The sequence below is a fragment of the Garra rufa genome, chromosome 1 (assembly GCF_049309525.1).
Source record: "Garra rufa chromosome 1, GarRuf1.0, whole genome shotgun sequence".
NCBI classification, from domain to species: domain Eukaryota; kingdom Metazoa; phylum Chordata; class Actinopteri; order Cypriniformes; family Cyprinidae; genus Garra; species Garra rufa.
The window spans coordinates 23515935-23538062 of record NC_133361.1 but is presented as its reverse complement, the minus strand read 5'-3'; the positions used below and the strand labels follow the sequence as shown (position 1 = coordinate 23538062).

Genomic DNA, 22128 nt, shown 5'->3' with positions numbered 1-22128 from the left:
AGAGTAAATGACTCATACTGTATGAGCCAGTTCTTGTTAGTGCAAACAGTTAAAGGGGTCATCGGATGCCCATTTTCCACAAGTTCATATGATTCTTTAGGGTCTTAAAGGGGCTATATGAAACTTTTTCCCCAAAATAAACTTAACAATAGCCTTTTTATTTGACCATTTATGACTCAAACATCTCCTGATGAGCATTCTGACACCTTGTCAGCTCACAGTGGGTGCACCTATAAACCTGTATCCCATTTTTCCTATTTTCTGTCGGGTCGGATTTTTCGTGCACTGTCTGCGGATGTGACGTCAAGCGCATTCATGTTAAACGTTTCAGATCACTCTGCCACCATCGCTAGTCATATATATTGCAAACAAACTTAGTTTCTCAAACAATATATGTATTTGACTGTTCTTACCTCTGTAAACATAATGTTGACTTCTTTGCAGCGGATGACTTGTGAAGTGTGCACGTACGAGCGCGCGCTGCGAGAGCGAGCAGAAAGGAAGAGCAGTTCTGTTTTTTTGGCCACAGGTGTCAGTCGCGAGTTTAAATTTCAGAAAATTGCAAATAGCCCCTTTAATGAAAAGTCTATAATATACTTTGGTTTCAAATTCCCAATAGTAGTGTAATAAAACATTTGTTTACCTTGTCAAAATCAACTCTGCAAAAAATCAATTAATTTTATAGCATGGTCCCTTTAAATGCAAATGAGCTCTGCTCACCCCGCCCCTTTCTGATGTGGGATTATGAGCCGTAATGTTTACTTTAGCCACATTTAGCCACTTTAGTCAGACTGTTTCAGCTCGTTGGGGCGGGTCTAAGGTAAGGCGCTTATGTCAATCAACTAACCTGAGAATGACCTGATTTTAAAAAGGGGATATTACTTTTTAAACATTGAAAAATACCACTTGGTGGATTTTTATCATTGTAGGTTGGTTGTGTACACAAACTGCCAACACACATTAATGTTCAAACAACTTGTATCCGATGACCCCTTTAAGAAACAGTATAGTGATTACTAAAATAAGGTATTTTTTGTTGTTCTGTTTTTACTGTTACATGTTGTACTGTACAAAAGGCTTGTGTGTCTACAGATCTGTTATATAAATAAATGAATAAACCAATAATATATTACTTTCTTACATGGCACGCTGGAATACTGACTCGTCAATCACCCAAAAAGAAAATTCTGTCATCATTTACTCACTCTCAAGTTGTTCCAAACCTGTATGCATTTAATTCTTCTGCTAAACACAAAATAAGTTTATCCATACAGGTTAGGAACAACTTAAGGTTAAGTAAATGACAAAATTTTCATTTTTGGGTGATCCAATTAGACGATATACTGAACTTATCACAGATGAAAATAAGTCTGAGGGATGGAGTTACACTCTTTACAATGGCACACATTGGTCCTAGATAATGTAATTTTCACAACTTTCCAAACTGTTCTACAAAGTTTTTGTCTACTGAAAGTTTTTATTTTTTTTTTTTATTCAGAAGAACATATCGTACATCTTACGGTTTATCAGTTATAGTGAGAATTAATTTAGAAGAACTGTTAAAGAAACTAATTTAAGAGGAAGCCAAAACAGAATTGTTAAATTTCATGATTCCTGTCCTTTGCCTTAGTGTATATTTATTAAACCGCATTCACATGTACATATATATTTAAACTGTGAAGAAGTGTTACAAGATTATCAACATTATCAAAAGATTTTCTGTAACATACATTAGTATGTCTTTATTCGGTCATGATGTTCCTAAAGATCTGACAGCAGGTTTCAGGAAGACTTGAGTCTTTAACACAGTCTGTGTCTTTAACTGTCTGTCATAATTTGGTCAGTATGGAGCTCGGTCAACTTCCTCTTATGCTCTGTGAGTAATCTCTATGTTTTTCAGTTGATGATAATTGCTTTTATAATATGAATAGGACCAAGTGATTTAGTGTTCCTGATTTTTTCCTTTCTGCTATCGGAATTTCAAATCCACAATAAATGAGTAAACAATGAACTTTAAAGATTAAGTTTTCAGTTAGTGCTGTTTGTAAAAGAGAATCGTTCTGTTGGTTTAGTGTCTGGTGGTTGGTTTAAGTCAGTCTGTTTTTCAGTCATTCGGTTTTAAACTTTGTAACGGTGTTTGGTAAAACAGTTTTGTAGTTTTGTTTTGCATAGTCTTTGTTGCCTTAAGTAGATATTCACTAGTACTTTACATATTTCACAGTGCTTATGTGGATACATACATTTGCAAATGCTAAATGCACTAATGATTTATCAGTGAGAGGATGAGATTTTTTGCTAAAACACCTTCACAACTACTGATCATTTTATACTGACAGATTTTACCACACCAACTCTGACTGTGTGGCCACAGAGTTCATTGTTCACTGGAGACTCAGCTACTCTGAGATGTGAAGTGAATCAGTCATGGGGTCAACTGGAGTTTCTCTGGAGTAAAGACTCAAACCCTGAATCTAGTGATGCTGCAGCTAAAACAATCAATTCTGTGAAAGTCTCTGATGGAGGAGAGTACAGGTGCAGAGCACAAATAGGAGGACTTTACACCAATTACAGTGAACCAGTAACAGTGACAGTATACGGCAAGTATTTTACTCACATAATGAACTGCTCTGAGAACACAATGAAAATGATTCGTTAGATACAGAATCAGTAACTATCAGCTATCTCAGGGAAAGGCAACATTGGTCCTGGAGTGTGGCTGTTCTGCAGAGCTCAGCTCCAGCCCTAATTAAACACACTTGAGCAACCTAATCAAGGTCTTCAGAATTACTAGGCCTAAAGGCAGGTACATTTTTTTTCTCTGGGTTGGAGCTAAACTCTGTAAGACATCTGCACTCCAGGACCAATGTTGCCTATCCCTGAGCTATAGAGAACAATACTTCAGTCTTGAATTATCAGTGTTTTGCAATCAAGTGACTGTTCATAGACTAAAACTATATTTCATTATATTTACATATTTATTTGTTGTATTATCACATTATTTTCTTCGTGTTTTCTTTGTGCATTTTACAGAAAGACCACGAGCCAAATTAAGCATTAAACCTGATCAACATGTATTCAGAGGAGAGACAGTCACTCTCAGATGTGACATTGATGGTGAAGGAGTCACTAGCCGGCAGTACAGCTGGTATAAGGACGGTTTAGTCAGTGCTTTCAGTGAACTACAGGAACACACATTCAGTCCTGTTACTGAGGCTGACGCAGGTAAATATTCCTGTTATGGAGAAGAGAGAGGAGGATCAGGAACATCAAACATCAGTGATGCAGTTACACTGACAGTATCAGGTATCAAGTTCAGTATCAAGTTTGATCATTTCCTAACAAATATACACACACCTTTAACATGTTAAAAATGAATGATTTCTCTATTTCAGATAGAGCCAAGGCAGTTTTAAGTGTTTCTCCACAGAAGTGGTTGACTGAAGGAGATTCATTGACTCTGATCTGTGAGGTTTACGGCTCCTCTACAGGCTGGATATTTAGTTGGTACACTCTAGCTGCTTCATCAGGTAAAATATAATGTGCTTAATGTGGTAAAATGGAAATAAATGGATAGTTCACCCAAAAGTGTCACCATTTAGTCATTGTTCCAAACCAGATTTTTTTTCTTCCTCTGTTGAACACAAAATAAAATAATTTTTAACGTTGGTAACCAAACAGTTGCTGGTAGCCATTGACTTCCAAAGTATTTTTTTAATCCATAGTTTGGTGAGAACTATCTCTTTAACAAATTTTATTTAAATCAAAATTATTATACAGCTGATATAACTACATCCCAACCCAAACTTGTTTACGTGAACCAGTGTTACTACACTATAGCATTTACCAAAGGAGCAAGAAAACCAAGTTTAGTTGGGAGAAAATGTGTACTGTCTTTAACTTAATGCTGTTGAACTGAATGTACAAAGCAAAACTATTTGCTAACATTGCTGAGCTGCAGACAAAGCAGACGTAACACCAATTTAAAAATATCTGTATATCTGAATATCTGTTATGTGGTTTATCAAATATATTACTGGGATTAAAACTACTGAATCAATCTGAATACATTAGTGTAAAGTAAATGTCATTCATAAGGCGCATATAGAAATTAATCCCTTTAGTGAACATCTGCACATTCTCACTTTATACAGACAACAGCAATCATTATCAGCTGCTCTCAGACAGCATCAGAGGAGCTGGAGGAAACTACAATCTCAGTTCTGCTGCTCTAAATAACTCAGGGGTTTATGTGTGCAGAGCAGAGAGAGGAAAAACAGCCTATAAAACAACCTACAGTAACACACAACCACTATGGGTCACTGGTCAGTTCAAACACTTAAATAATTAATTCGTATTTACTCAAAGATTTCTAAATGCTTATCTCTAATTGTTTTCTCAGATGTTTCTACTACAGTCTCTCTGATCATCAGTCCCAGCAGAACTCAACATTTCACATCTGTCTCTCTCTCTATGAGCTGTAAGGACCAGAGTGACTCTGATGGATGGAGAGTGAGAAGATACACAGACAGTAGGTTGCTAGAAGATTGTTCACCATCAGACTGGGGATCACAAACAGGATCTACATGTACAATCAGCTACACCAGAACATCAGACACTGGAGTGTACTGGTGTCAGTCTGAATCTGGAAAGAATTATCCTCCTGTTAATATCACTATACACTGTGAGTCTGTCTTTATTTCACTGTTTACAATCAATGCACAAAACAGGTTGATTAAACAAATGCAGGAAGCCTCAGTGGTCAAAAACATTCAGTGGGAAGACAGTATTAAAAATCTAGTTTTGTCAAAAATTAACATTGGTTTCCTTGACATAACAGGAACAAGCATTGTGTGAAATGCTATGGGAAGACTCCAGCTCACCAAAATGTGCAGAACAGCCTGCATATAACGATATAAGTCATTGCTGAATGCCATTTCATCAGACTGATAGCAACAGTCATTGACTTGCATGCAGCACGACAGTCTATGCAATGCTCGTTCCTTTTATCTCAGGGAACCAAGATTACGTTAGTAACCAGTGTGTTCTTTTTCGAAAATGGTCTGTCACATTGAAACACTATGAGGAACCTATCCAATAGTGGCATGCTATAAATAAGCGCAGAGCACTTACTAAGAAGCATGAGCTAATAATGAGACCCAGGTCTTGAATAAGACCTTTTCCACTCACAAGAGGATCAGGGAGATTAGGCAGACAAGATCCATGCCAAAAGGTCCAGGCTCTAAAATCTAGTGAAGTTAGACGGTGAAACCAGTCAGCTGTTGCTCAGATATCACCAATTGAAACTTCGCTGGACCAAGCCCAAGAAGAGGATTGGTCAATGGAAACCTGTGTAATAAAGGTGGGGACCTTTCCAAGGGGCCACAGCTCTGATACAACGGTGGGTCACCTTGAGGCAAAAGTGTAAGATAGTGCATGTGCTTTGAGCCAGAATTGGAGGGGCTGAATGTGAAGCAGAAGAGGATTCACTGAGGAGTTGGCAGTCATGAGGCCGAGCATCCTTAAAATTTTGAGTGAGCAAGAAGCCCACGTGTGAACAACACCACTAGCTGCTGAATTGTCTGTAAGCATTCAATCATGAGTTAGGCCTGCATCTGATAAATGTTCCCAGGAAGACGCACCGCTGGCTGGAAAACAGAGAGCTTTTGGCTAAATTGACTTTGAGCCCAAATCGCTGAAGGTGGATAAACAGAACTTTTCTTTGAGCAAAAAGTTTGTGCACTGATCTGGATAACACAAGCCAATCGTCAAGGTAATTCATTATGCAGATTCCCATCTGTCTCAAACCTGAATCTTAAGAATGGTCTATGATGGGGGTTTATCTGGATGTAAAAGTAAGCATCTTTCAGATTTACAGATAAAAACCAATCCTATGGGCATATTTGCACAAGCATCTGTTTTAAAGGTAACATCCTAAATGGGTGTTTCATTAGGACATGGTTCAGCTGTGTGAGATCAAGGATGGGCCTAAGTCCACGGTCTTTCTTGGGGACGAGGAAGTAGCACCTGAAAAAGCCTGACTCGCAATTTGTTGGTGGAACCCTTTCCATGACAGCCTTTGCCAGCAGATTTTGCACTTTGGACCGGAGAACATGTGCATTGCTGTCCTGTACTGAAGACTGAATAACACCTCTGAAACAAGGGGGTCAGCCTAGTTCAATGGTATGGAGAAACCAGCTTGACATGCCCAGGATGCACCCCCTGGCTCGGGGCAAAAGAAAAAATGGGGGTGCTGGGGGTGCAGTGCAGTGATGCGCGGGTTGATCCAAAATGAGCGGTTACCCGCGGTTAGGAGTCATCCAAAAATATTTTTAATGATATTCGGGTCGCGGTCGTTTGGGTCGTTTGAAATAAAGATGCCAATCAAACCTTTGTAATTTATATAGTAGCCTACTAGACAATTTTCTATGAAATACATAGACCTACAATTTATTGGCTGAATAAAATATACCTTTTGAATGTTGAGTGTTACTAACTGTTGAATAAATGCTGATGCATGACAAAATGCCGATTTCCCAACACGTTGAACTGAGCAATGCCATTGTACCATTTTAATAGGCTACTTTTAAACGCATATAGTAATGTCAGTTTTATGTATTTTCTGAGAGGGGTGGGATTTTTGTTGGGAAAGTCGGGGGGAGAGACGCACACACTTCGATTAGAAACACATGCAGCATCTTAATTGTTAAGAAAATGGTATTCCTAATAGGTGTCTCGAATATTTTGATTATGTCCAATGCTTCCCTCTCTTTTTGGAATTATTAGACACATTTCACTTTGTCTTTTCAAATTCCTAGGTCTGTTTAATTTCCTTTATTATAAAATTTCTAGCACAATTTTAAAACTTTTATTCAAGCAATAATATATAAATTATCTCATGTATCTGCTTGTTTAAAAACAGGATTAAAAACGAATTCCAAGTAAAAACTGTATTTTTTTTTTTTACATTTACAGAGAGCGAAACGAACGAAATTAAACATTACATAATAAATAAATTCAAGGCACTATAATTTCATTATTCAATTTGATACAACTATTATAGCTATACAATTAATATATAGCCTAATAATATTATTTTGTCATGTTCGTGATTCCTAAATTTATATATGAAAAGTTTCTTTTTGAAGTCTATTCGTTATGTTAGTAAGAAAAATCGTTATAAAATTCGTTGATTTAATATTCTTGATAATTTTTAGAAGAAGTTAAAAGTTAAGAAAAATGAATTACCTTGTAGTCTATATATATATATATATAGGTCTAGGCTAATCTTTTTCTTAACTTTTATTACACTGTAGATCGAAATAAAATAATTCTTGATCATATTTAACATCGGAGAATCACTGACATAATTTAGAGTAGGCCTAGGCCTACTTCGAAAACGAAACTATTTAAATCTGTATAAAGGAAAGACAAAATAAATCACAACAAGAACAATCTGTATTTTTCTTGTAAACATTTCTTTTGACAAAATTACCAAATTAATGCCCAATGATGTTTGACAGTGAAAGCATCTCCACCGCATATAGCCGCATATAATCGCTGGTGTCAGTCGCAAATATTAAACATGCGGGTCAGGAAGCGGGTTGGGTAGGCCTAAAATATTTTCTTTTTCCTTTTTTTTTTTTTTTTTTTGCGGTCCGAGTTGTGGGCGGGTTAGTTGAAAACGTGCGCGCATCACTGGTGCAGTGCTAAAAAATAAATTAATTTAAAATTTGTAACAAAAAATAATAAACTGATTTTATTAATTCGAATATTCTTTAAAATTAATTGAAAAAACAAAACAAAAAAAACAATGACAATAAACAACAATTTCGCGTGACGTCACCGCATCCGTAATTGAAGATTAAAATACACCAGTAAACATGGCACATATGCATTACTGATTTTTTCGCAAAGCCCAAACTAAATAAAAATAGACAGAGTCTTGAGATGGCGGATCAGTCGGATAAGGAAGCAGACCTGGAGCCTATGACTGTGTAAGTTAAATGTTCATCTTACAAACTTTTTGCAAACTCACTTTTATATTAATATTTGTTGCCATGACTTCATTTCTCCCCTATAACGCGTCTTAACTATTTATAGATCAGTGGTCTTAACACAAATTAAAAATGAACGAGCATTTCTATAAAAAAAAAAGAGAGAGAAACAGCAAGAGAGTCGCAAATAAATCGCATTCTCGTACCTTTTCGTGGATCAAAACTAATGCTTAGGCTAAGTTAATTTAATATAGCCCACATAAAACATTAAACTTGAAGTAAAAAACTAATAAACCCCTTTGTGGCTCGATCATTATTATTATTATTATTATTATTAATAGCCTATGAATTAATATGAAACTGAAGTTTTTTTGTTAATAAAATTTGTAAAGCAAATAAACTGGATTTCCACTTTTAAAACGTAGTTTGTGGTTCATTATTATTAAAACATCATTCATAAAGTACTACAATGGAAAATTCGCTTTTATCAAACATCTAACTCTCAACAAAAAGAAGACGAAGTCTAGCAATAGTTCTCGTCAGCGGCTCAGAGCTGCTTGGAAACGTGCGGTGCTCCCTCAGATCTGTAGCGTCCCAAGTTCAGCTGAAATAAATGTATTTTATTTCTGCCTTATAAAACTGACTATAGGACCAAGCCTGTGTATTGCACACTTAGGTATTACTTTACATTATATTTAGAGGACAAAAGAAGCAATAAAAAAACAACAAACGAGCATCTTTTTTTTTTTTTTTACTTGTAACTTTGCTCTTGGCAAAACTCACCCCCAACCCATTCCCCGGAATTTTGTTTTCCTCAGCCCCCCCTGCTCAAAATACGTTCCCGCGGCTATGGCAACGGCATGTCCAACATGAACAGAGCTTTCATCAACCAGAGCTAAACGGGGGATTGGAGTGTGAGTGCGAGACTTGTTTGAGGTCTCTTCGTCTCTGCTTTGAGACCAGGATGGTTTCAACATCACTTTGGGGTGGGGGCCCTGGCGCTTAGAAAACGGGGTAGCAATTAGCCATGTGAGGGTGTTGCCGGAGCTCATGCTCTGATTTGGGCTGAGGCTGAGCGGGAGAGCAACGTTGTGGAGCAGGCATCGCAGGCTGCTGGGAACACAAAGCCTACTGCTGACTTGAAGTTGAGCTGGAGTGCTTAGGCAGGAACTGGTGCATAAACTGCAACAATTTCTGTGCTGTAGTGAAATGCATAAAATCCATCTATGGCCAAATAACCCCTAGTGCCAAATAGCCCCATGGGGAAGAGGTGGCACTCAAGAACCACTAAGCTGTCCATGGCCTTGCCAATCGCCTGCGCAGTAGCCTCAGTAGTACACAGAGCACAGGCAGTCGGCTCCATTCATTTTGGCGGCTTGAAATGCTATTTGATTATGCATCTACATGAACATGACAAATCAGGCTTCAGTATTCAAAGTAAACAGAAGTTTCCGCATAGAGTTTTACACAAAGTGAGAAAAAAAAAAAAAACATCTTTTGTTACCATATTTTTCATATAATCGTACTATTTTTTTTCATTTGTTTCTGTAGCTGATGTGATTCTGGAGAGTCCTGTTCATGTGACTGAAGGAGATACTCTGACTCTACGCTGTTTATATAAAAATACAAGCCCATCAATTCTCACAGCTGATTTCTATAAAGATGGATCACTCATCCAGAATCAAACTACAAAGATGATCATCTCTAATGTTTCAAAGTCACATGATGGTTTCTACTACTGCAAACAACCAAAGAGAGGAGAGTCTCCCAAGAGCTGGATCTCAGTCAGGGGTAAGATTAAGAACTATTAAAAGTATTCCTGTATCAAGTACAGCACTAATCTAAATTTAAAATGTGTGTATATCAGCTTCCTCTAGATCTGATGTTCTCTGTCTCATTATAATTGGAGTGACTGTCGGACTGACTGTCACATTTTTGATCATTGTCTCCATAGTCCTACTGTGGTGCTACAAAAACAACAAAGGTTCATCATCTACCATTTTAAAATACAGTTGTACATTTGAAGATGCTAACTTTATTTATTTATTATTTACTCCTTAAAGCCTTTCATTCACTATATGTACAATACAAATTTAGATTGCTCTTAGTTAACCGATTGTTGATGTGTGTCTATAAAGGTGGTCAGAAGACAGCATTTAATTTTTTGACCCCTTTTTCTCCTAATACATTCTCATAATTTTATGTTTGATTAGGAGGAAGATCTCAGTCTCCCTCTAGTGTCAGTGAACAGCAGAACAGGAGTCAGACATCAGAGCAGAACCAGAGTGAAGCGGGAAACAGCACACTGCTGTCTGGTCAGTAGCACGTGAAATATTTAACCATTAGTCAGTGAAACATAAAAACTCTATCTATCTATCTGTCTATCTGTCTGTCTGTCTGTCTGTCGTTCTATCGTTCTATAGTTTAATTGTTCTATCTATCTATCTATCTATCTATCTATCTATCTATCTATCTATCTATCTATCTATCTATCTATCTATCTATCGTTTGATTGTTCTTTCTATCGTTCTATAGTCGAATGAATGAATGAATGAATGATGCATTTATATAGCGCTTTAATTGTGTATTGCCATACACCCAAAGCGCTTTACAATCATATGGGGGATCTCTCCTCAACCAGCACCAGTGTGCAGCATCCACTTGGATGATGCGTCGGCAGCCACATACAATGGCGCCAGTGCGCTCACCACACACCAGCTACAGGTGGAGAGGAGAGAGTGATATAGCCAATTCTATAGCCAATTCAATGAAAAGGGATTATTAGGAGGCCATGATTGACTAGGGCCAGTAGAGGGAATTTGGCCAGGAAACCATAACTATATGATGTAATTTAAAAAAAAATATTGCCATCATTATACTATGTTATATTATATTATATTATATTATATTATATATTTTCCCAGAAACAGTAGTTCTTTTCTAAAGTGATTGGAAATCAAGTCTGTAGCATCCAGTCAATATTGAGAAGGCCAGAACTGATGGTGAAACTGACTTTTATTGCCGATCGTGTTTTCCACCAACGTAAGAGCTGAGTATGAACAAATAAATCATGCATTGCCATCACATTTCAAAGGTTACACAGCTCATTACATTAGTTTCAATCTGATAGCATTACCAAATTATACATTTTACGATAAACATTTCGAGTAACTTAAATATATTTCTCATTAACTCTACCAACCTTGTTCCCCAATTGACCGAAGCTAAACCTTGTAATTTTAACTGTTTCTCCGTGGCCTTTACTGTTTTTAACCGTGAACCTTTTCAGACTTTCCTTTCGTCCTTTGCGCCGTTTTTTCCGTTTAGTTTCCGTCACCATACTTCCGGTTTCTTTTGTTATCAAAATAAAAGCCCGATACGGTAATAATAAAACATTATAACTTATTGTAATCAAAATAGTGCTCAACTACTCTGTTGGTCTTTACACTCCCACCAAATTATTTGCTATTACACATATAAATAAAAAATAAAAAATAAAAACGTAAATAATTTCTCCAAGTCACTTAACTAGAATACAGAAATAACTTGTAAACATGTTACAACTGTAACTTCAACATTTCAATACACTTAAGCATTGTAAATTTACCTTTCACAATCTTCTAGTAGCAGAACTAACTTATGTACTGGACGTTCTACTACAGACATTTTGTTCACACGTTGACCCCCTTTGGTAAGATTTCTGTCTGCAAAGCCTATTTTGACCTTTCTGACAAGTCCATCTGTATCTTTTACAGTGTCCAAGATTCGTCCAAGTTTCCACTGTGATCGTGGTTGCATTTCATCCTTGTCCATTACTATGTCACCTATTTGCATGTTTCTTTTAGGCTTGTGCCATCTTTGTCTGACCATTATGTTCTGCAAGTACTCCCCTTTCCATCTGCTCCAAAATTGTTCAAGCAGGTACTGTACTTGACGCCATCGTTTTCGTGCGTATAAGTCCTCTTTAACGAACTGTCCTGAGGGAGGTAGAGGAGTTGAGGGTTTCAATGTGACAAGATGATTTGGAGTTAGCGGCTCCAAACTGTTTGGATCGTTGAGATTGTCTGTTGTAAGGGGGCGGCTGTTTACTATAGCAGCTGCTTCATACAAGAAGGTTCTGAGTGAAGAGTCGGTGAGTCGACCTGGTGTGAGAGCCAATGTTGCATTAAGAACGTTCCTTACAGTACGTATCTGTCGTTCCCATACTCCACCTGCGTGACTAGCATGAGGCGTGTTTAGGACAAAATCACATTGGCTTTCTGCAAGGAAGTTCTTCAGTTTGTCAGTGTCAATTTCACCTTGTGCTGCACTCAGTTCGTTTTTGGCACCTACAAAGTTAGTACCCTGATCGCATTTTATTTGTCTGACAGAGCCTCTTAGAGCGATAAAGCATCTGAGTCCATTTATAAAAGTGTCCGTTGATAGGTCTTCTAACATTTCGACATGAATTGCACGTGAATAAAAGCATGTGAAAAGGAGGCCATACCTTTTATATTCTTTCCTTGCTTGTTTGGTCAGGAATGGTCCAAAAACGTCCATACCACAGTAGGTGAAAGGTGGAGAGTGTTCAATTCTTTCTGTGGGTAAGTCTCTCATTTTTTGTCCTTCCACAGGTCTCCTTTGTTTCCGACAAAACACACACTGGCGAATGTAGGATGCAACCGTTTGACTCAACTTTGGAATCCAATAGCCATTGGCTCGTATCTCATTCATCGTGAAGCCCTTTCCCTGATGATTGACCCTTTCGTGGCAGTGAGCAATTATCAGTTTTGTGACGTGATGTTCTCTCGGAATGATTGTTGGATGTTTAAATGAGCAAGGAAGCGATGAGTGATGGAGCCTTCCTCCCACCTTAAGCACATTGTCCTTGTCCAAGAGAACATCCAAGTTGTACATTTTGTTGTTCTTTGAAAGTTGTTTGCCTTTGTTTAATGTCTCTATTTCGTTTTGATATGCTTGTCTTTGTAAATCTTTGATGATCACAGTTTCTGTGTTTTGTCTTTCAGTTACAGTTGTGAGTGTCCTTGATTTGTCTTTGAGCACGTATCGTCTGAGACGTGCGACTGCCCTGACTGCACGGGACCAGGATGAGAACTTTGTGAGCCGGTCACTAAGGCTGGTCTGTTCAACCGTTTCTGTGTTTAGCGTATGTACCTTTCTCACCTCAGGGTCTCCTACCGTAAGTACAATGGTCTCTTTTGTTGGAAGCTGTATTTTCGTTTCCCACAGGAAGTGAGGGCCTGTGAACCAATCAGATGAGAGCAGGTCATTTACAGATGTGCCCCTGGACGCCATATCTGCTGGGTTTTTGCTGGTGGGCACATAAAACCATTGTTGCAGTGAGGTACTATTGCGGATTTTCTGCACTCTATTAGCCACGAACGTGTGAAACCGCCTTGCATCGTTGTTTATGTATCCTAGAGTGACCTTTGAGTCTGTCCAGAAGAACTCCTCAACTTTGTCATAAAGCAGTACCTCTCTTAGCATGTTACTTATAGCGACTGATACTGTGGCTGCGGTAAGCTCTAATCTTGGGATCGTAGTGACCTTTGTTGGAGAGACGCGTGCTTTGCCCATGAGGAAGGTACAGTGGACATCTTCCCTTTTGTTTATGAGTCTGAGATAAGAACACTGTCCATATCCTGTGGTGCTTGCGTCAGAAAAGTGGTGTATTTCCCTTTTTACCACTTCTCCAAAATCTGCAGGAACATAACATCTGTTGATTTGCACATTTTTTAGATTGTGTAGATCTTCTTTCCAGCACTCCCACCGTGGTTTAAGACGCTCCGGTAGCGGGTCGTCCCAGTCTGTTCCTTCACGACACATTTCTTGGAGAATCCCTTTTCCCTTGAGCACATAGGGAGCAATGAAACCAAGGGGGTCGTATATTGCTGCGACCGTGGACAAGATGCCCCGCCTGGTTGGTGGTTGGTCCTTTAGTGTGATGTTGAATGTAAAGCTATCCTTCTCCACATTCCAATAAATGCCAAGTGCTCTTTCTGTTTGTGTTTCATTAAACGACAAGTCCTTTGTTTTTGTATCTGTTGCATGCTCTGAAGCTGGAATGCTTTTTAAAACTTCAGAGTTGTTGGACACGAATTTGTGTAACCTTAGTCCACCTTTGGCACATAGTTCGCGTGCTTCCTTTGCCAGTCGTATAGCATCCTTTACTGTCTCTGCGCTGGTGACTCCGTCGTCTACATAGAAATCTCTTGCTACGAACTGTGAACCAGCTGGATATGCAGAACTGTTCTCTTTGGCTAAATGTTTGAGTCCATAGTTCGCGCAACCGGGTGAAGAAACGGCGCCAAAGAGGTGTACTGTCATCCTGTACGCTTGTGGTTGGCTGTTCATGTCTCCGTCTTTCCACCATACGAAGCGCAAGTAGTTGCGATCATTTTCTTTGACTTGGAACTGGTGAAACATCTTTTCAATGTCGCACATTAGAGCTACTTGGTGCTGTCTGAAGCGCACAAGCACACCAGTTAGGTTGTTGATCATGTCAGGACCGTTCAATAAATGCTCATTAAGACAGGTGCCTTTGTGTTTTGCAGAGCAGTCGAAGACCACGCGCAACCTCTCAGGTTTCTTTGGATGATAGATGCCGTGGTGCGGTATGTACCATGTCTCTCCGGGCGGTCCATTATCATCAGTCCTTTCGGCATCCCCTCTTTTGATGATGTCGTTCATGTACTTCATGTAGTCTCTTTTGTAATTTTCATCTTTCATGAATTTGCGTTTGAGCTGGTTTAGCCTGGTTTCAGCGAGTTGTCTATTATTTGGCATCTGTGGTCTTTCTTTGAATGGTAATGGCATTTCAAAATGTCCATTTTCCGTCTGTGTTATACCATGCTCGAGTTTCTGAAGGAATACTAAGTCCTCTTGCGACACAGTCTTTTCCTTCCCATCGGTCTCTTTGAAATCTCTCTCCAAAGCACGTATTGCATCTGCTGGAGTGGAGGGAGGGATTTCTTTAACAATGATTCGGTGACAGAGACTGCTCGCCGAGTCTGTTTCGTTGCATGGTGTCGAGTTGCCAACTATGCTCCATCCCAAATCAGTATGAATGGCATAGGGCTCATTTCCTTTGCCTAAGATTACCTGTTTGGGTGCGAGAGCTCTAGGACAAGTATAACCTATGAGGAGACTTACTTCACAACTGAGGAGTGGAGGGACCTCGTCTACAATCGATAACAAGTGACTCCACTGTTTTGCTGTTTCACATGTAGGTATGTGTTCTCTGTTAGCAGGTATGTAATCCTTTGTGTATGCAGTGGGGAGCTTTATGACTGTGGCCGAGTTGTAACCTCTCACTAAGAGATCAGACACCTTTCCACTGCTTAAAACTGCATTTCTACCCATCATAGTTGTTAGTTTTAGCTTTACTGGACAAACATCTGCCTGCAGCTCATGTGTGACATCCTGATCAATGAATACAGTGTCACTCTGTGTGTCTAATAACGCATAGACCAGTTTTTCTTTGAGTGGGTTAGTGGTAGTGGACAGCCACACTGGAACTATCATTGAGGTGCTGACTGACTGTTCAGATCTGGCAACATTAAGTGACATGGCTGTTGCTGTTTCAGGTGAGCCATCTCGGGCTGCGTAGTTTGTGCTCGCACGTGTTTCTCTTTGCAGACCGTCCCTGTAGGTTTCATCGTGAAGACATGTCGGGTGTCGCTTTGTGCAAGTTTCACAAGTGAGGCGGCGTTTGCAGTCCTTAGCACTGTGTCCTTGTTTTAGACAGCCATAACAAAGTCTATTGTCTTTCACATGCTTCTTTCTGTTTTCTAGAGACATTTTCAAGAGGTCAGGGCACTTGTGAAGTTGATGGGTGCCTTGGCACATTGTGCATGGAGAGCCGGTAGGTGTTTTTGTTATTGTCCTTTTATCACTTTGTTCAGTTGTGTTTGTGTTAAATGCACTTGCCTTGTTTCTTTTGATTTCCTTTGTGTTCCTTCTGTCGCTGTTTGTTTCAGTGCAGCGAAGTGCATGAATGGAGGTGACTGGGTTGCAGGCGACTTCAGCTTCTAATGAGAGGAAGGAGGCAAAGGCAATAAAACTTGGAAACTCACCGCCCTCCATTAAAGTCTTGGTTACCTGCCTGTTCCATCTCGCATTTATCCAGTCTGGTAGTTTGTGCAACAGTTTTTGGTTTTCTTCGCTGTCATTGAGTATTTGTAGCCCCTTTACATGAGGCATTGCAAGCATGCATGCATTTATGAAATCTGCAAATGCCCTTAGTCCTTCGGCATCTCTAGCCTGCACTTTAGGCCAGTTTGATAGCCTTTCTCTAAATGCCTTCTGAATCACGAATGGCTGGCCGTACCTTAGGTTTAGTTTGACCCAAGCGTCACTGTATGCCTCCTCATCGTTTCTAAAGAAAGTCCCTTCAAGGCATTTTCGAGCTGGGCCCGTAACATATCTTTTCAAATAGTACAACTTGTCTGCCGCTGAGATGCCCCTTTGTTCAATCAGTGATATGAATGTGGATTTCCATTCAATAAAGCTTATTGGTTCGCCATTAAACACTGTCGGTTCTGGCGCGGGAAGTCTGTTCAGTTTAATGCTGTCCTGCACTGCTTGAGCTAGTTGAGTGACACTAGGGGGAGCTGTTTGCACAGGAATGAAAGAGATCGCTGGTGTGGGCTGTTTGGGTGTGAAGTATGGGCTCTCCTGTTCACCTTTAATTGACTGTACATCATCCACCTGTGATAACTCTCTGTCATATGCTTCAAACCTGGCTCGAGCTGCTTTCACGTCCTTCTGTGCTTTCAAGCGTTCCAACTCTGATGTTTGAGCTGCCATTTGTTTCTTGTGCTCCTCCTCTAGAGCTTTTATCCTTTCCTGTTGTCTTTGTTCCTCTAGTGCGATCTCATATTCAGCCTCCTTTGCAGCTAACTCTGCTGCTGCCTCGGCTCGTTTTGCTGTGAGCTGTGAAACTGAGGACCGTTGGCTGCGCTTTGATGCTGCGGTTGAGCCGTATATGGACTGGGCGTAGTCGTGCTCTAAAAGTCCCCGTAAACGAGTTCTTTCACGCTCTGCATCAAACTCCTCAACAACACCACTTAATCTTTCCAGAATTATCCTTACGATGTCATGAGTTATTGCATCGCATGCATCCATCTTTCTCCTTATGTCAGATGATGGTGCCATTTGGTTTCTTATTTCTGAATATAACTTCAGTACATCATCTCTCTTTCGTTCTATCATGTCTGCGAGTTCTGACATCTCCGTGTCTGTGATATCTAACTTTAATCTTTCTCTTGTTTCGCGTACCTGTGCTTTCCATTGTTCATAAAAGGTTATTAGTCTTTTTTCCTTTTTACTCATTTCTTCCTTTTGGAATGTTATCATCCTTTCCGTTTGTACTTTAACTCTTTCAGAACGTCTTGGCAACTTTGACATGCTTTGAGCTTTGTTTTGAAGCTCTGTTAAGATTTGTTCTTTACATGTGATTGAATCTTTAATGTTTTGTCTCTCCTCACTTTCGTCTTTAAGTGAGTCTTTTAAATCTTGAATTTCTTGTTGTAAACTTGTGATCTGTTCATTTATGTCCATTTGACTTACTGAAACAGCCTGTGATTCTTCCATTTTGAGCCCTTTTCGTTGAACTGTTTTATTTCCTGACCGACTTCTGCCATCTGCTGGACGTGACGGGTAATGCCGTTGGATCTCGTAGCCCGTTGTGCAGCGTGCGGCGGTGGTCAAGCTCTTACTGTAGCATCCAGTCAATATTGAGAAGGCCAGAACTGATGGTGAAACTGACTTTTATTGCCGATCGTGTTTTCCACCAACGTAAGAGCTGAGTATGAACAAATAAATCATGCATTACCATCACATTTCAAAGGTTACACAGCTCATTACATTAGTTTCAATCTGATAGCATTACCAAATTATACATTTTACGATAAACATTTCGAGTAACTTAAATATATTTCTCATTAACTCTACCAACCTTGTTCCCCAATTGACCGAAGCTAAACCTTGTAATTTTAACTGTTTCTCCGTGGCCTTTACTGTTTTTAACCGTGAACCTTTTCAGACTTTCCTTTCGTCCTTTGCGCCGTTTTTTCCGTTTAGTTTCCGTCACCATACTTCCGGTTTCTTTTGTTATCAAAATAAAAGCCCGATACGGTAATAATAAAACATTATAACTTATTGTAATCAAAATAGTGCTCAACTACTCTGTTGGTCTTTACAAAGTCCATTATTAAGTCAATCACTGTGATTACTCAACTAAATGCCTTTTCTCACTTTAAATTGTTAACATAGGGTGACCATATTTTAGTTATCAAAAAAGAGAACAATTTCATTTTCATGCCTAAACATATTTTAGTCACCATTACGCAGATTGATCATCACATAATCACAGCAAAAATGCTTCCTACCAGAGCGGCCATCCTTCACAAAACTTATATCTGCCAGTTACCGCTAAAACAAACAGGAATTATAGTGGCATTCACTATTATAAACGCCTATCCTAAATATTTAAAGCCAAGCTGGAAAATGCACAATACAAACTCGCTTGCCTTTTCTTATTCGTCACCAATCCTAATGTGCGCGCTTTGCGCTTTACCTTGGCTGCTTTATATAAATCGGCTTGGAAAACGCAGCAGGTTTCAGATGGGAAAAACCCCCCAGATATATCCATTTTTATAAAAATGTGTGTGAAAAACAAAAGAAGAAAGCATATCTTTGCAAGATAAAACAACAAATTATTTCCATGTTTTCCCCTCAAAATTACACTGCCAGTAAGCAGGTGGATAATGGCATTTGTTCTGACACTGCAAAGTTTACAAAGCATTTAAAGCATTTTTAAAACAGTTCCAATACAATGCATTTTTAAAACAAATGAACACTTTCACATTTTTAAAACCATTAAATTATTTACAATTGTGCCAAGTTTGTAGGGTATATATTTTGACTTTTTATATTGTGTATGCTCTGAGACTTGAACGCAGCTTACGTCAAAGAAAAAATACTAGGTGCCTATCTTTAGCAAAGCGCCTCTAAGAGCTGGGTTCAGCTTCGCTGGCCGCTTCGGACCGGCGGGATGGTATAGTCAGGGCCATCTATTGGATTTTACTGATGCATCAAATGAGCTATTTTGAACCAACTGCCTCATGGACTGGATGAAAACGATTGTAGTTTGCAATCGTATCATTTTTTTTTTTAAATGGCCGCCACAGGAGTGATAGCAGGCCGCAGATGGCCCGCGGGCCGTAGTTTGGACACCCCTGGGCTATATGATGCCACTTCGAGGGAGTAAAAACGACACCGAGGCCACCAGTTGCATGCGTGAAATGTTGTTCTGGAGTTTTCAGTAAAAGCATGTAGGCCTAATTACAGTTTGAATGTAGAGGCTTTATTTACAAGACACAACAGACCTTACGTTTATATTGTTGACTTTACTATTGTGTTTTTCCTGAATAAATGTATAGGACTATAAAGGAAGGAACAAAACAAAGCAAAACACTATTTTCTTTACTCCAATTCACATTGTCACCATTTGACTTTTTTCTCTTTAAATGGTAAAAATGGTGTTTCCATAACTGAAAATTGTCTTATGCCTTTCTCTATTTTTCATTGCAGACAGTGTAAGTGGGCCTACCGAACTTGCATATGCTAGCATTGAACTCAACTCTCTAAAGGAACAGATGAAAAAGAAAGAAAACAAAGGTAAATTTCCTTTATGATCACAACAGTAGCTTCTTTGATTTAAATTTCTAGCACATCTCTAAATAGCAACAAAAACCACAACAATAACAGTAAACACCTGTTTGTGGCTTTGAATTGTGAAATCCATCAGATCCAAAAGGCCATTGCATGTTGATACAATATGACATATACAATATTTAATTGTATTTTCATATTTATGTACTTCATCATTTCTATATTTGTAGATGCTGGATCTAATGATGTGATATATGCCCAGATTAAATAAATACCCAGAGGAGAGACTTTCAATCCCAGGATGCTTAGTTTAGGCTCAGAAGATCTGAATGACCAGGATAAATGCTTAAGCATCTTTCTGATACTGAGCAATCGATGGCAACAGATTTATTGATACAATGCTTCATGTGCTTCAGAGACTATGAATTCTAATCTTTAATAGGCAATGAGCTGATTTAAAAAACCGCAACACACACACACACACACACACACACACACACACACACACACACACACACACACACACACACACACACACACACACACACACACACACACACACACACACGCACACACTTCTATATATGTTGTCATATATGTTAAATGTTACATTTTGGATACTTTTATTGTGATTAGACTGGTTAAACTGTAAAATTGTCATTGTAAAAATTGGCTGAAAATAAAAAAAGTACTAAATACACTTCTTGAGCATTTCTAAAGTGTAAATGCATTGTTAGAAAAAAAAATAATAATAAATAAATAAAAAAAAATTCTTCTCCTCTCTTTCCTGATCTTCCCTTTCTAGCCCGTACTCATCTAACAACGCCTGCTATATGGTATTTTTGAGCACTTCCTATGTCGATCTGCCTCCTTAGGATGAATCACTTGTTGTATTCCCCAATTGTAAGTCGCTTTGGATAAAAGCGTCTGCTAAATGAATAAATGTAAATGTAAATGTTAGTGCATCTGCCCATTGTTCATTAACCACTCTGAGCGGGCCGAGCTGAACCAGTTATGCCTTCTCAAGGTCAGACTGTGCAGACATGCATTTTTAGCATGAAAACTATAGGCCCTACATATTTTCACATTATAAATTTATAAGCTGCTCTCAGACAGCAGCAGAGGAGCTGTGGGAAACTACACTGGCAGTTCTGCTGCTCTAAATCACACAGCAGAAGAAGAAAGAAAAAGAGAAAAAACAGCCTATAAAACAACCTACAGCAACAAACAACCACTATGGGTCACTGGTGAGTTCAAACTGAGTTTAAATGATGAAGTCATCAAAGTCATAAAACCACACTGTAGAAATGTAAAATGCAACAATGAGAGTTGCACAAGAGAGTACCGGCACTTTTTTCCACTTCAAGTGCTACCAACAAATACACAGTTTTCCCTCACTGACATATTAGGTGCGTTCGACTTCATGCGGATCAGACTGATCGGCGGCTGACTTGAAGTTGTGCATGCCGGTTAGAAATTTTGTCTGACTTGAACCGTCGCTGACGCCACGTGACGTTCACATGTGGCATCAAAGTAATGCGAGAGCGTTTCGAGAACAGCCGGTGTTCTGACGATTTCTGCTACCCTGTCAGATTTTGCTTCCAGCATGATATTAATGTGGTGTGAGGGGTTATTAACGCGTACACCTACCCCACCAACACTGTATTTTTCATACTGTAAAGTTAGGTTTAGGGTTGGAGTAGGTGTAAGCAATTAATAACCCCTCACACCACATTAATATCATGCTGGAAGCAAAATCTGATAGGTAGCATTTTTTGCTTTATCTGTTTGAATGGGAGGTAGCAAAATCTGACAGGGTAGCAGAAATCGTCAGAACACCGGCTTGCTCAGCCAGCGCAGCATTTCAGAAGGGACTGCGCCAGGCTGTGATGACGTCACAGCTTCTCATGATCGGCCACATTCACCACATGACGATGATCACGCTTGTTTCGTGCATAACAAATCAATTTGCATGCCATTTCGTAAATAGTTTACGATCTTTTGACTGCAGTACATTTTTTTCCCTTAAATTCTTTATATTGGATTTGTGCATAAGTTTATTATTGTACTTTTTTCATACAGACCACTTATAGTATTCAGCTGCATATTTAGGTAATATTTTTTATGGAATAAATAAAATGTCACAGACATTTAATGTAATGTGGTCAACACTGATTGATGCTGAAATCTGTAGTTGCTGCTTCACTTGCATGTGCTGCATTTCTTCCAACAAAAAAGGTATTTCTATAGCTTCCAGTTCATCTGCAATAAAGTAGGCAAACACCACGTGATCTGCCATGTTTGAGGAAGCAACGAGATCCCCAACTTGTCCGACTTGACGGCTCCATTTGCAGCTCCTCCCCGACTGCTTTCGACTAATCTCGCCGATCGGTCTGCGCAGCGCAGCATGAGCTCGAACACACCTAATGTCACGTATTTCCTGTGTTTAGTTCCTTTT

The 22128-nt window shown here is 39.1% G+C and overlaps 1 pseudogene; it reads left to right on the top strand.

Annotated features, from left to right (window-relative positions):
- LOC141332508 (Fc receptor-like protein 5) overlaps positions 1-20297 on the top strand; it is a 37632-nt pseudogene extending 17335 nt beyond the window's left edge.
- Positions 20298-22128: the final 1831 nt, after the last annotated feature.